At 40.7% G+C, this 16189-nt stretch overlaps 1 protein-coding gene across 1 annotated transcript in view; it reads left to right on the top strand.

Annotated features, from left to right (window-relative positions):
• Positions 1–8500: 8500 nt before the first annotated feature.
• The window catches only part of LOC140202593 (coiled-coil domain-containing protein 91-like), a 194453-nt gene continuing 186764 nt past the window's right edge, over positions 8501–16189 (top strand). Inside the window, exon 1 of the mRNA XM_072267633.1 lies at positions 8501–8591. The gene's annotated coding sequence lies outside the window, so the exon portion shown is untranslated. The remainder of the gene's footprint in view (positions 8592–16189) is intronic.

The raw sequence follows: 16189 nt of genomic DNA, 5'->3' as shown, positions 1-16189 counted from the left end.
TCTTGGCATCAGATTGTTGTTTTATTGTGAAAATAGATTTCAGCAAACTGCCATCCCAATACATGTCAATAAAATTAAGCAAGATTTAATGTTACACAGAAATAAGAGTCAATAATAATCTTGGAAATTGAGAGAGCTGAGTGGGTGTCATTGTTAGCATGGACTCATTGCTGTGAGGACCGAATTCTTTGCTGTATTGTCCTACGGTTCTATGATCACAAAATACCAATCCTGAATGATAATATACAGTATGCTTGCATAAGAACCATCAAGTATGTTTCTGAAAACAGAATATGTGGCAAATGAGAAAGCTATATGTAATCTGTTAATATCACAAATACAGTAATAATATGAACATTTTTCCATGAGATATTGTCAGTTTAATACTTTTCCTTTAGATTTTCCAGAGTAATGGGAATCAGCTACATTCCATAACTTGAGGCTGATCCACCTAATGCCAACTTAATCTGAAATATGAATATGGAAACTAGGTTGCATTATACAGATTGTGAAATCACTGCAAAGCATATGAAATGTGTTACTTTGTGGCCAACCCAAAAGATGTAGGCTACAGAAGCAGAAACTATGAAGTTCTGGCAAACATTAATTTCATTAGGGCCAGATTTAATAACTATGGTCTAATCAAGGGAGATATGCATGTTAATGTTACCAGATTCTCTAATTGATTAGAAAACATCAGGATACATTTTCTGGCAGTATTTTCTGTATCCTCTTTGGTTAATTAGAGGCTGTTTTGGGATGGTAAAATCTCTTGGAACTCTGAAAGACTTAATATTTTTAAACATTTATTTGGCATATGTTTATCAGACTGGCAGCTGATACAGAGCTGTATAATTTTCCCTCTCTCAGCCAAGCTGGTTCGTCCCAATAGAAAGAAATAAGCCAATATGCTGGTGCCAGCTTGACTGGAAGGGCTAGCAGCACGAAGACCTTCAGTTGGTCTGTCCTTTGGGATTCTACTTCAAAATTGGTTGCCAATCCATGCTGACAATCACAGTCCATTGCAACATTGCATCTGCGTTTTTGGTGGCAATATTTTTAGTGCAATAGTTACTAGTATCCCACTCTAAGTTGTTCTTCTGCTGAAAGATTTTGGCAGCATTGGGGTTATATTTCTCAAACCCAGCTTCCAACATTGATAATTGCAGGTAGCTCCATCTACAGTGTCTGGTAAAAGTATTCACCGCCCAGGCCTTTGCTCATATAAGTCAGCACTACAACCAGTGATTTTGATCAATTTAACTAAGAATTTTGATTTGTGAGTCACATGCTCCTTTTTTCACAGTAGAACTCAAACACCGGGGAAAAATGTAAAGCATGAGAAAGTAAAAATTCAAAATTGAAATGCCAGCAGTTCAAAAGTAGTCATCTCTCTTTGTTGAACTTAGTTGAACGACATCTCACAGCTATTACAGCCAGTAGTCTTTTTAGATGAGTCTCTTTTAGCTTTGCACAATGTAGTGGAGCAAGATTTGCCCATTCCTCCTTGCAAAATTGCTCAAGCTGTGCCAGATTAGTTGGGGAGCAACTATGGACAGCAACATTGAGGTCTTGCCGGGGATGCTCGATCAGGTTAAGGTCAAGACTCTGTCTGGGCCACTCAAATGCATCAATTAGTTTTATTTGAAGCTACTCAATGGTTGCTCTGGCAGTGTGCTTTGGGTCATTGTCCTGCTGAAAGATAAAATCCCTCCCCAGTTGAAGCTTTCTCGCAGAGGCTAGCAGGTTTTATCCAGGATCTCTCTGTATTTAAGAACATTCATCTCCCCATCAATCCTGCCTCAGGTTTCCAGTTCCTGATGCTGAAAAGCATGATGCTACCCTCACATACTTTACAGAAGGGATGGTGCTACCTGGCTGATATGCAGTAATAGACTTATGCCACAGTTTCTGATTAGTATTGAGGCCAAATGTTTCACTTTAGTCTCATCTGACCACAAGACAGAATTCCACACCTTTACGGGATCTTCTAAGTAATGTTTTGTAAAGTCTATATGGGCAAGGATTTTTTTTTCAGCCAGAGCTTCTTCCTTGCCACTCTCATAAATAACCCTTTTGTGCAGGGGTTTAGAGGTTGTGGAGCAATCTCCAGTTGCAGGCACTGATTTCAGCAGCTCACTCAGAGTGACTGTTGGCATCACAGCAGGCTCCCTTGCAGGCTCTTTTACCAGAGGGAATAACTTCACTCGCCCATCACTGAACTGTTTCCACAGTCTATGGACTCACTTTTAAGGACTCTTCATCTATTGCTTATTTATTTATTATTATTATTTTCTCTCTTTCTTTTTGTACTTGCACAGTTAGTTGTTTTCTTTTTGCATATTGATTGCTGTCTGTCCTGTTGGGTGCAGTCTTTGATTGAGACTATCATGTTGCTTGTATTTATTGTGATTGCCCATAAGCAAATGAACCTTAGGGTTGTATAGGGTTAACAAATTTGATGACATATGTTGGCGATATTAAACCTGATTCTGATATATGTATTTTGATAACTTGTTTACTTTGAACTTTTTGAATCTGAATGTATTTATTGTGAAAACACTTAGACAGTGAGTGAGTCGTCATTTCCTGAGACTGTAACTTTTTAACTGTCCCTGGACAAAAGTAATATTTAAAACTGTTTACTGAAGCATACAATTGAACATACTGTGTTTGACTTGCATCATTTAGTACGTATTACTTTCAAAATATAATTGGAAATTGGGAGGGTGAAATGCCCCAAGATAACATGTGGAAAAAAACATAATGTAACTACATTTTTCCTTTACAACACAGGTGCAGTTTTAACCACAGCACAAAATTTCCAGCTGGTATACAGCTGCTCATTATAGTGTGTCACAACAGCAATTGCATCACTTACAGTACCTTATTGTGAGCACATCCATAAAGTGAAGGAGAAAGTTCCTTAGTTCTTTACTTATCTTCCCAGTCAGGCTGTTCTCATTTTGATCGTCAATTTTAGATAATTATTTAATATGTCTATAAAAATTTCAAATTAAACTTTGCAATAATTAGCTACCCCATAGGCTATCCAATGATATCAATGCTGTTGAATTTGTCCTGATCTTGTACAGTCAAATTTGATGTAATATAGGAATAAAATTATCAAATAATGTAGCAAAGAAACAATTATACTTTTAATTAAAAAAGGCTTAGGGACTCAAAAGCTATACTTGGTAACATTTGAAGATATTGGAGATTAAATTGGTCTGCATGGTAGCTGTTTATCAGTGTAGTTAAGTGTTTGATGATTAAAAATAGCACTGAAGTGCAGGTATACACAAGGAATTCTGCAGATGCTGGAAATTCAAGCAACACACATCAAAGTTGCTGGTGAACGCAGCAGGCCAGGCAGCATCTCTAGGAAGAGGTACAGTCGACGTTTCAGGCCGAGACCCTTCTTCAGGACTATCTGAAGAAAGAGCTTTACTAGTCCTGATGAAGGGTCTCGGCCCGAAATGTTGACTGTACCTCTTCCTAGAGATGCTGCCTGGCCTGCTGCGTTCACCAGCAACTTTGATGTGTGTTGCTTGAAGTGCAGGTACATACTTTTGATAGAAAAATGTGGATGATGCAATCATGGTAAAGATCATGATATATACTACTGGACTAGGCATGCCCAGGCATCATCCCTGAGGAAGATGGCAGAGCTTGTCATCGAAACCTCGGTTGAAATCCATACCTGTACCTGGGTGAGAGCCCGAGAAGAGTTTATTTGTCATATACGCCAAGAAAGCAGTAGATCCTTTTTCATGGTAAAGATTAGTGTGCACATTGATGGCTACCTCATGACAGCAAGAAGCATATAGAGTAGGGTTATGGTGATGCAGTCCAGTGTACAATCGTGGATTTCTGTCAAAAATTGCCACTTTCTAATTGTGTACATCTGAGAATTACCTGTGTTAAATTAAATATTGGTACCTCACCAGTGTTAGCTATCTTAATGTATCCTCATTATCAGTAGATAAAAAATAAATGCCATGATATGATTTAGTTAATGGACACAATGTAGTGGCTTTTGTGTGTCCACAAAGGTAATTCACTGTAGTTGTAAAGGATAAAGAGTTCAGGTGCTATTTTAGGTCCAGATTGAAAACACTTGAGAAGAATGTAACTGAACACTGACACAAACAAGGAGGTGACAATATCAACAGTTCCTTGGTCCGAGAGGTAAGTTCTTACTAATATTTCGTAATGTCCCTGTTGATTTCTTCATCATCTATTGGTTATGAAATATTCTTTCATGGCATACAACTAGTTATTGAAACAACAGTATAGGATGCAAAGTCAATTTGATATTTTGGGGTTTTATGAAGGGGTTTGGCGGTGAATTAGCATTTAAATTACTGGACCAGTAACATAAAAGCTTAGCAGATATTCAATTGACATTCATATAACAACCTGGAATTTTTAAAAACAGATCAATATCAATGGCCATAAGATTTTTATAAATATCCATTTGTGATGAGAGTCCTTCATGCAGATAGTTTAGATCCTAACTGGAGTATCAGACTGGATTGAGAACTGAGCACAAAACAAACACGAGATGATATCACTGGTAGGGCTTATGTTTGAGCCCTGAGGCTCCATTCAGGTGCTCCTTAAATACTCAATTCTTGGCACCCAAAACATGATCGCTAATTAGTGGGACGGCCCCAAATCTTTAAAGGGGCCGAGCCAGCCATCCATATTCCGGAGAGCTAGTTTACTGTCCGGAAACTGGCACGGTTGGGTGCGTATCGTACCACCACTTGATTCACTGATACCTTCAGAAGACTTAACCTGCCATCGTGGCCCGAATGCAATTCCTGGCCAAATGTGGTTGATTGCAATAGTCTTAAAATCCACTCAATTGTGTGACAGCTGTTGTGACAAAACAGGAAAAGAGTACAACCGAGCAGACCACCTGCCAACCGACGGACTTAATTGGATGCAGCAAGTTGTTCTGCTCCAGTCATCTTTCAAAATACTCCATTAAGGGAGGTCAGTTTGCTCAGCCTGCAACAGCCTATATCAATTGAATGAGTAAAATATAGGGACTGATGTGAAAATTGAAGAGCCATCCCAAGACTAGCTGAGCAGCTTGACACAGTCATGTTCACTGAGTCAAACCTTACATACAATATTTTAGAATCTTCCTTCAAATTTCCTGGGTACATGGTTTTTCACATAATTTTCTCCACATCCCAGCATTTTGTTTATATATCAGATAATATACTTGCTGAAAGGATTTTTCATGGAATTGTTATTTGATATACAATTGTGTGGTTGGGAATCTTTCGGAGGGTAGGCCTCAAAATCCCCGGCCTTGCCTGCTTTTGGCGACCGAGAAGGAAGTCGAATCGTTCCGACAGAGATGGCGCTCAGTACTCGGTGTCGGAGAGCTGATCAGAGCTCGATGTTTTCGGATGACTCAGAGTCGGATTGTGGTCGGCATGGCAGGGAGAGTTTTTCTTCCTTCTCCCGTCTGCATGAGATGTGGTACATTTGAGAAACTTTGAACTTTACTGTGCTCATGGACTTCTTCATCAAGTTATGGTATTGTGCACTGTTGTAGCTATATGTTATAATTATGTGGTTTTGTCAGTTTTTTCAGTCTTGGTTTGCCCTGTGTTTTGTGATATCACACCGGATAAAATAATGTATCATTTCTTAATGTATGCATTACTAAATGATAATAAAAGAGGACTACGTGTCTTCATAATCTAAATTAATTTGCACGGCGTAAGACCCTGACAGAGCAGCATATGTAAAGTTAACATTCTTTAAAGTTAAAGTATGTTATTGCATTATAAAGAAAACATTAATTATAATGCTTTTAGCACAATTCTGCTTCACGATTGTGTTAATGTTTATTCTGTAAAATAGCTGATCCTCCTTGAACATAAGAAAGTTATAAATACATGCTCTGTCAAGCACAAGAATGTACTATTCAAGGATTTAAAAAAACTGTCAGATTAAACATACTTTCTGCAAGGCTGCACAACCAATCATTAGTGAGCTGTGCCAACCATAAGACCTACATTGCCTTAGGATGAAGGTAAAGCTAATTTACTGCAATACAAATATCACCTTAAGGCTATCTTTGGACAAACTGTTCTCTTAATGGTAGTTTTGAAATGTGATTTACTTCTAGTATGGACCTGATTCTTCTAGTACATTGTATATCTGTTGTAACCAGCCAAACTAATGTACCATTGACAGCAGAATAAAAGATGAGTGAAATTCAACTTTGGTAATAGATTTAAACAAGGTGGTGAATCTGAGACCATAAGACAAAGGAGCAGAATTAGGCTATTTGATAATATATCAAATGCTGATTCTTTTTTCCCCTCCTGAGTCCCACACCCCGGCCTTCTCCCTGTAACCTTTGATGCCGTGTCCAATCAAGAACCTATCAATCTCCGCCTTAAATACACCCAACGACCTGACCTACACAGCTGCCTGCAGTAATAAATTCCATAAATTCAACACCCTCTAGTTTCTCTGCATCTCTGTTTGAAAGGATGCCCCTCTATCCTGAGGCTGTGCCCTCTTGTCCTAGACTCTCCCATCCTTTCCACATCTACTCTACCTAGGCCTTTCAACATTTGAAAGGTTTTAATGAGATTCCCCCCCTCATCCTTCTAAATTCCAGCGAGCCATCAAACGTTCCTCATGTAATAACCCCTTCATTCCCAGAATCATCTTTGTGAACCTTCTCTGAACCCTCTCCAATGCCAGCACATCTTTTCTTAGATGAGCTCAAAACTGTTTACAATTTATTCCCTATTCTAAAACTCACTGCATTTTCTTAGTCATTGACTATTGTGCAAAATAGTCTGCCAATTCACTGTTATCATGTCATAACGACAGCAACAGTCAAATTTCATGCCCAATAATCCTGAATTGCTTATGCATGTCTTTGCTTTCCACAAGCTTTCAGTTTTGAAAATTCATTCAGAAACCTGGAGATTCTCAAAAGCACAAAGATTCTGCAGATGCTGGAAATCTTGAGCCACACACACAAAACGCTGGAGAAACTCAGCAATTCAGGAAGCATCTATGGAGGTGAATAAACAGTTGACATTTCAGGCTGACAACTTTTATCAGGACTTTCATCAGGCAGAAGCCAAAAAGGGCAGATAATAGAGGGGAGCAGTGTGCAGGGTTTCATTGAATTCTCATGAAAAAGAAGATTTAAACTTCTTCAGGATAGGTATACCTCGAAGAGACTTTGCAGTGGAGCTCTGCCTCCTGTATTTCCAATCCTGATGAAGGGCTCAGCCCAAAACGTCAACTGTTTATTCCCTCCAAAGATGTCTGACTTGCCGAGATCCTCCAGCATTTTGTATGTGTCGCTGGGGACTCTCCGATCGGTTTCTTGCTAGGAGCATCCCTCATAAGTTCTGTTATTGATCTTAATTTTTTTCAGCTGTTTGTCAATATGCTTGCACATTTGATAGAACCAAGTGGTTCTTGTTGAGGTGTGAGGGTAGAAGGAAAAGAGTAATTAATATGTGCAATTTAAATTAAAATAAGCACTACAATGTAGTAGGTTAAAATTCCTCCGGTCATTTACACAGGGTCACTTTCCCTTTGGGTATCACAGTATCTTGACCTTGCCCAACCACAATTTCATGTTTGTTCCCACCCAGACAACGCAAATAGTTTTCTTTTAAAAAATAAGTCCTGCAAATAACCAAAAGGGGTAGAAATGATGGATCCAAATTGGATTCATGCATTCTACGGGAAAAGTGATATGAATAGTTTAAATGATTCAAAAAATGAAAATCTGATCATTTGATCATGGAAATCGAAATACTGTACAGGACTTAGCCCTCGAGGCTGTTTTGCCGCTCATTGAGATCAATGTGGTTTCTTTTTTTAAATTCCAAAGTCTGCTTGTTTTCGCTCTGTATCATTTCGTATCCTGGAATTTCACAGATTTAGCCATCTTATTTAACCCCTTCCTTTCCAGTCCTGATGAAGGCTGTTGGCCCGAAACATCGCAGGACTTCTTACAAAACTCAGTTGTAAAAATCTGGTGGGAACAACCATGAAAAATCTGGTGGGAACAAAAATCAGTTACAAAAATCAGGTGGGAACAAACATGAAACTTAGAAACATGAAACTTAGGCTGGACAAGATCAAGATACCGCACAACCCGAAGGGAAAATGACTGTGTGCAAAGACCAGAGGAATTTTTAACACAAGTTATTCGGCAGATGTTGAGCAAATCCGAAGCAACACACACAACATTCTGGAAGTCAGGCAGCATCTATGGAAGTGAATAAACTGTTGACGTTTCGGGGCGAGAAATTTTGACATACAGCATAACAAGTTATTTTGCATTTTAATTTAAATTGCAAGTATTAATAACTCTTTCCCCCCATAGCTGCTGTCTACGGCGGAGAGGCTCCGGGTGTCCGAAAGATGACCGTCCTGCAGCCGGCGAGCCGGCGAACACATCGCCACATGGAAGTCCGCGCAGCGCGGCTACGTGACAAACACTTCCGGGTGGGAGGGCGCGCGCTGCTGTCCGGGACCAGGTAGACCCAAGCGCCAGGTTGGCGGCGGCTGTTGAACAGGTGAGCAGTCGGTTAGCCTCCTAGGTACCGGCCCCTGCCCCTGCCACTGGCCCTGGCTCCAGCAACAGCAATAGGAGCGTGGTAATGGCGGAGATTCGGACCGCCCGGAGCCCTGTGTAGGATTGGGAGATAAAACTTCTGCCTTGGGATAAACGTAGGCCTGGGGGAGTTGTGGTTCGTTGACGGTATCTGGCGCTGTTCGCCGCCACCGAGATGCCCCATTGCTCGTCGAAAAATGCCTTTGATCAAAGTTGAGCGGAGAGTAAATGTCGGTACCGCAGTTGTTGTGTTCTGGGAGATCTACTGCAGTATTTTCAGCCTTATTTCCTTCTGTCTCCAATGCCGAGTATTAGAAATAACAATGCGGGTGAATGTTTAGTTTATACAGCTCGCTCTGTTTTCTAGAGGACTGATTAAAATGTAATCGAATCCTAAAAGCACGGGTTATAACAATTATTGGGCCACTCCAATAAGACATTATTCTGCACTACAGCATCTACAACCTCCAAAAGTACACCTGGTTGATCGTAGCTTCGAATTGCCAAGTTGTCTAGCAGGGTTGGAGATATATAATGTATAGTTTTCACGGGAAAGAAGCTTGACAGGCTCATGACAACCTCTGTACGATGATGAAAAGTTCAATTGCTGGTGTTGGTTTAGTAAATTGTATTTATGGAAGCTAAGATATCTCTTGGACCAGGAACACTTTGCCACAGGGAATGATGGAGGTCATTGCTTCTTCCAAAGAGAAGTTGGGATTTAGAGAAAGTAGTGGTTTCATTGCACATAAAAGTAGTTGGACATTAGTCAAAAACCTTACTTTGGTACACTAACATTCTATATGTTGAAGGAAATAAGATTGAGGCATATTAACTCAATTACTTGTATCCACAATTATTTTTGGGATGTTTGCTGGTCACTCTATAGGTTGAACCATATCTGATGAGTTTTAAAGCTTATTTTAATGCTGAGTACAAAATAACCTAGAGAGTCTAATGTGGCTATATGCTTTGGAGTCATTAATTAGAATCATAGAACTGTACAGCACAGAAATAGGTCTTTTTGCCCAGTTTGTCCATGCTAACAACGATGCTTGTCTATGCTAATCCTGCATTAGCCCTGTGTCCCTTTACTCTTTTCTTATCCAGGTTTCTACCCAAATTCCTTAAACACTGTAATCTGGTTCCACCAGCTCCTTTGAGAGTTCTGTGTGGAAAAACTTGCTCCTTGGATTTTTTTAAAAACTTCTCTCTCACCTTAAACCCATGACCTCTGGTTTTAGACTCCTTCGCTTGGGGGAAAAAAGACTGTGACTACAACTATATGCCCCATAATTTTAAAAGCCTTCATAAGGTCATCCCTTTGAGGAAGAGAGTTCCAAAGACTCTTGACTTTTTGAGAGAAAACATTTACCTTATCTCTGCCTTAAAAAGATGACTCCTTATTTTTAAACAGATAACTGGTTCTAACTCTCCTTCAGAAGGAAACATTCTTCCCATGTCCAATCAGTCAAGACTGCCCTGGATCTTCTATGTTTCAGCTACATTCTCTTCCTCTTCTAAATTCCTGTAGATACAAACCTAGTCTATCCAGTGTTTTTTAAAAATATATTTCAAAAATGAAACTTATCCATGAAGTATATAGAAGAAATACCAAGAAAGCTCTGCATGAATTTCTTTTTGCAGTCCTGGTGTCATTCTGCCTACATTCAGTATTATAGATCCTATTCATTTGTAAAGTTATCATATTCTGTATACAGAACATGATTGCACACATGGCCTTCTTGGCCAATTCAATCTTAGAATTTGAGAGGTATTCACACAAGACTCACCCTCTCAATGTCTTGTGTATTTGCATTTTGAATGTAATCCTTCGCCACAAAGCCTCTGCGTTAGCTGCAGCAAGCTTCAGTGCTTTCCTAGCATGCACTCCTGCAGCCTGGTCTGGGCCAAATGACAGCATTCCCTCACAGAATCTTGTTGTACTGGAAGACCAAGAAGCTTTAGGCAGACCAAAGAGCTTCTTTCACAGAGTTGTTGATCTGTCAGTAACATGATGTTTGCTTTGGTATTAATCTGACCTATTGGTCAGAAAGCCTCCTATTATTTAACTGCTTGGGATGAACCACATCAGATTCAATAAGTACATTTAATGACAGAAAAATGTATACAATATACATCCTGAGGTGCTTTTTCTTCGCAAACATCCACAAAAACAGGAGTGCCCCAAAGAATGAATGACAGTTAAATGTTAGTACACGAAAGCCCCCCCCAGCTTCCCCCTCCCATGCACAAGCAGCAGCAAGGCAATGCCCCCACCCCATACCAGCAAAAAAGCATCAGCAACAGAGACGGTTGCATCTTTTTTCAGACATTTTTGCAAAGAATGGGAGCTGGATCTGAATGTTCTCAGGACCATCTGGGAGGCTGAAAGCACCATGATGAGATTTTTACTGAGGTGGTCATATCCAAAGTGCAAGCTTCAAAGAATAGATGGGTGACCACCAGGGGAAGTAAGGGAAGTAAGCAGTCAGTGCAGGGTTTCCCTGTAGCCATTTCCTTCAGCAACAAGTTTCCTCTTTAGGACACTGCTGTGGGGGTTGGGGTGGAGAATGACCTACGAAGAGACAGCAGCAGCCTCCAAGCCAGTAGCACTGTGGCTTGCTCTGATACTCAGCAGGAAAGGGTAAAGTCAGTCAGAGCTACAGTGAGAGGAGACTCAGTAGTTAGAAGGACAGACAGGAGATTCTCTGGCTGCAAAAGAGATACCAGGATGTTGTGTTGCCTCTCTGATACGAGGGTCCAGAAAGTCTCAGAGTGGCTGCAGAAATTTCTCAAGAGGGAGGGCGAGCAGCCGGAGGTTGTGGTGTATGTTGGTACCAGTGCCATGGGTAGAAAGTGGGAAGAGGTCCTGCACAGTGAGTATAGGGAATTAGGGAAGAGACTGAAGAAGAGGACCTCCAAGGTATTACTCCCTGTACCACGTGTCAATCACGGCAGGAATAGGATGATAATACAGATGAGAAAGTGGTGCAAGGGGCAGGGTTTCAAATTTAGGGATCATTGGGATCTCTTATGGGGAAGGTATGACCTGCACAAAAAGGACTGGTTACACCTGAAGCTGAGGGGAACCTATATTCTTGTGGGTAGGTTTGCTAGAACTGTTGAGGAAGGCTTAAACTAATTTGGCAGGGGAATGGGTACCAGAGTGATAGAGCTGAGGATGGGGTCATTTGGTGTACAAGTCAATGCATTGTGTAGAGGGACTGTGAGGAAAGGCAGGCAGATGATTGGGCAAAATTGCAGACAGTGGGATGAGTTGAAGTGTAACATGGGGGCAAAATCAAAAAAGGTGACAAATACAGGACTGAAGGTGATATATTTAAATGCAAGCAATATATGGAATAAGGTAGATTAACTTGTAGCACAGTTAGAGATTGGCATGTATGATGTGGCAGCATCACTGAGTTGTGGCTGAAGGAAGATCATAGCTGGGAGCTTAACATTCAAGGAGACACATAGAATCAAAACATAGAACCCACAGAGGGGATGGGTTGGGGCTCTCTTGGTAAAAGATGAAATCTAATCCTTAAGAGAGACGTGACATAGGATCAGAACATGTAGAATTGTTGTGGGTAGAGCTAAAAGACTGCAAGGGCAAAAATTCCCTGATGGGAGTTTTTTCCAGACCTTTGAACAGTAGCAAAGATGTAGGCTACAAATTACAATAGGGTATAGAAAATGCGTATCAAAAGAGCAATATTATGATAGTCATAGGGGATTTCATTGTGTAGGTAGATTGGGAAAATCAAGTTGATGCCGGAGCCCAAGAGGAGGAATTTGTAGAATGCCAACAAGATGGCGTTTTTAGTGTGGTTGAGCCCACTAGGGATTAGCTATTCTGGATTGGGTGTTGTTCAATGAACCGAAATTGATCAGAGTGCTTAACGTAAGGTAAAGAACCCCCTTATGGGACAGTGTTCATAGTGTGATAGAATTCACCATGCAGTTTGAGAGTGAAGTAAAGGGAATTACAGAGGTTTGAGAGAGAAGCTGGCCAAAGTTGATTGGAAGAGGATGCTAGCAGGGATGATGGCAGAGCAGCAATGGCTGGAGTTTCTGGGGGCAATTCAGAAGGCACAGGATAGATACATCCCAAAGTAGTAGTATTCTAAAGGCAGGATGACACAGCTGTGGCTGACAAGGGAATCAAAGCCAACATAAAACCCAAAGAGAGGACACATAATAGAGCAAAAATGTGTGGGAAGTGGGAGGATTGAGAAGCTTTTAAAAACCAACAGAAGGCAACTAAAAAAGTCATGAAGGGAAAAGATGAAATACAAAGGTAAGCTAGGCAATAATATTAAAGAGGATGCCAAAAGTTTTCTAAGATGTATAAAGAGTAAAAGAGTGGCGATAGTAGATATGAGACCACTGAAAAATGATGCTGGAGTGGAGGTAATGGAGGACAAGGAAATGGCGGATGAACTGATTAAGTATTTTGCATTGGTCTTCTCTGTGGGAGACTCTAATAGTATGCTGGAAATTCAAGAGTGTTGTGGAGCAGAAGTGAATGAAGTTGCCATTACTAGAGAGAAGGTGCTTGGAAAATTGAAGGGTGTGAAGGTAGATAAATGACCTGGACCAAATGGTCTACACCCCAGGGTTGTAGGCCAAAGTCAGGATTGTTTCCTTAAGGGAAAATGTTGCCTGACAAATCTGTTGAAAATCTTTGAGGAAATAACAGCAAGATGGAAAAAGGAGAGTCAGTGGATGTTGTTTAATTTTCAGAAGGCCTTTGACAAAGTGCCACACATGAGGCAGCTTAAGATAAATGCCCATGGTACTACAGGAAAGGTATGAGCATGGATAGAAGATTGGCTGACTGGCAAGAGGCAAAGAGTGGGAATAAACCAGGCCTATTCTGGTTGGCTGCTGGTGACTAAGGGTGTTCAGCAGGGGTTGGTATTGGGAATTCTTTTAACATTATACAGTATATCAAAGATTTGGATGATGGAATTGATGACTTTGTGGCCAAGTTCGCAGACTATACAAAGGCAGGTTGCAGAAGCAGGGAATCTGCAGAAGGGCTATGATGACTGGGAGAATGGACAAAGAAGTGGCAGATGCCTTGAAAAAATATTCAGTCCTCAACCGTTTGTTCCCATGAATGAGTATTACAGCTAGAGATTTTGATCAATTTAACTGAGAATTTTTATACGTGAATCACAAGCTCCTTTTTCCCAGTTGAGCTCAAAAAACAGGAAACATTGTAAAGCATGAAAAACTGGAAGTTCAAAAACTTAAATGTCAGCAGTTCAAAAGTATTCATCTCTGCTCACTACTTAGTTGAACCACCTCTTGCAGCTATTACAGCCAGCAGTCTTTTTGGATAAGTCTCTATTAGCTTTGCACCATTCGATGGAGCAAGACTTGCCCCTCTTTGCAAAATTGCTCAAGCTGTGCCAGGTTAGTTGGGAAATGATGGTGAACAGCAATCTTAAGGTCTTGCCAGAGATGCTTGATCGGTTAAGGTCAGGGCTCTGAATGGGTGACCCAAGGACATCAATTTTCTTCATTTGAAGCCACTCCATGGTTGCTCTGGCAGTGTGCTTTGGGTCATAGTCCTGCTGAAAGATAAATTTCCTCCCTAGTTTAAGCTTACTGGCAGAGGCTAGCAGATTTTTATCCAGGATCTCTCTGTACTTAGCACCATTCATCTTCCCATCAATCCTGACCAGATTTCCAGACCTGCTGCTGAAGAGCATCCCCACAGCATGATGTTAGCTCCAGTGTACTTTACAGTAGGGGAAAGATGTTACCTGTCTGATGTGCAGTATTAGATTTATGTTACATGTACTGCTTAGAATTGAGGCCAAAAAGTTCCACTTTAGTCTCATCCGGTCACAAGACCTTCTTCCACATCTTTGCAGTATCATCTAAGTGATGCTTTGCAAAGTCTTTATAAGCAGGGACATGTTTTTTTTTAAGCGGTACCTGTGGCGTAAAGCTAATATTGCTATCAGGTTAATTTGAAGCTTGAGTTGGTGGTAAAAGAAGGCAAGTGCAATTTTAGCATTCATTTCAGGAGGACTAGAATATGCTGAGGTTTCATAAGGTATTGGTTAGACCACACTTGGAATATTGTGAGCATTTTGGGCCCCTTATATAAGAAAATACGTGCTCGCATTGCAGAGGCTCCAGAGGAGGCTCACTAGAATGATTTCGTGGAATGAAAGGGTGGACGGCTGAGGAGGGTTTGATGGTTCGCTGGAGTTAAGAAGAGTAGGGGGGTGGGAATCTCATTGAAACCTATCGAATATTGAAAGGCCTATTAGTGGATATGGAGTGGATGTTTCATAGAAACATAGTAAACCTACAGCACAATACAGGCCCTTCAGCCCTTTTAGCATTCGATAGGTTTCAGTGAGATTCTGGTGAATACAGGCCCAGAGCCATTGCACACTCTTCATATGACAAGCTGTTCAATCCTTTGAACCCCCTCCAGTTTCAGCACATCCTTTCTAAGATGAGGGGCCCAAAACTACTCTCAATACTTCGTGAAGACACCTATAAAGCCTCAACATTACATCCTTGCCTTTATATTCTCGTCCTCTTGAAATAAATGCTAATAGCGTATTTGCCTTCCTCACCACGGAGTCAATGTGCAAATGAACCTTTAGGGAATCCTGCACAGGGACTCCCTGGTCCCTTTGCACCTCAAATTTTTGAATTTTTTTCTCCATTTAGAAAATAGTCTACCCTTTTATTTCTTCTACCAAAGCACATGACCATACACTTCCTGACACTGTATTCCATTTGACACTTCTTTGCCCATTCTCCTAATCTAAGTCCTTCTGTAGATTTTCTACTTCCTCAAAACTACCTGGCCTTCCACCTATCTTCGTATCGTCTGCAAACAAGGCCATGAATTATATCATCCAAGACATTCACATATAATGTAAAAAGAAGTGGTCCCAATACAGACCACTGTGGAACACCACTAGTAATGGTAGCCAACCAGAAAAGATTCTCTTTATTTCCATTCTTTGCTTCCTGCCAATCAGCCAATGCTTTATCCATGCTGGTATCCTTCCTGTAATACCATTGGCTTTTAACTTGTTAAGCAGCCTTGTGTGTTGCACCTTGTCAAAGGCCTTCTGAAAATCTAAATACACAACACCCTGCTGATTATTTATTCAAAGAATTTCAACAGGTTTGTCAGGCAAGATTTTCCCTTAAGGAAACCATGCTGATTTTGGTCTATTTTGCCATGTGCTTTCAAGTACCCCGAAACCACATCCTTAACCGTCAACTCCTGACATCTTCCCAATCGCGGAGGTCAGACTAACTGGTCTATAATTTCCTTTCTTTTGCCTCTCTTCCCTTCTTAAAGAGTGGAGTGACTTTTCCAATATTCAAGTCTTCCGGAACCATTCCAGAATCTAATTCTTGAAACATCATTTCTAATGCCTCCACAATCTATTTAGCCTCCTCTTTAAGAACCCTGGGGTATACACCATCTGGTCTAGGTGACCTACCTACTTTCAGAGCTTTCAGTATCCCAAGAACCTTTTCTCTAGCAATGGCAACTTCACA

This window comes from Mobula birostris, chromosome 9, assembly GCF_030028105.1.
Source record: "Mobula birostris isolate sMobBir1 chromosome 9, sMobBir1.hap1, whole genome shotgun sequence".
Lineage (NCBI taxonomy): Eukaryota > Metazoa > Chordata > Chondrichthyes > Myliobatiformes > Myliobatidae > Mobula > Mobula birostris.
Note: the sequence above shows the minus strand (reverse complement) of the source record. Positions and strands in the feature narration are given on the sequence as shown.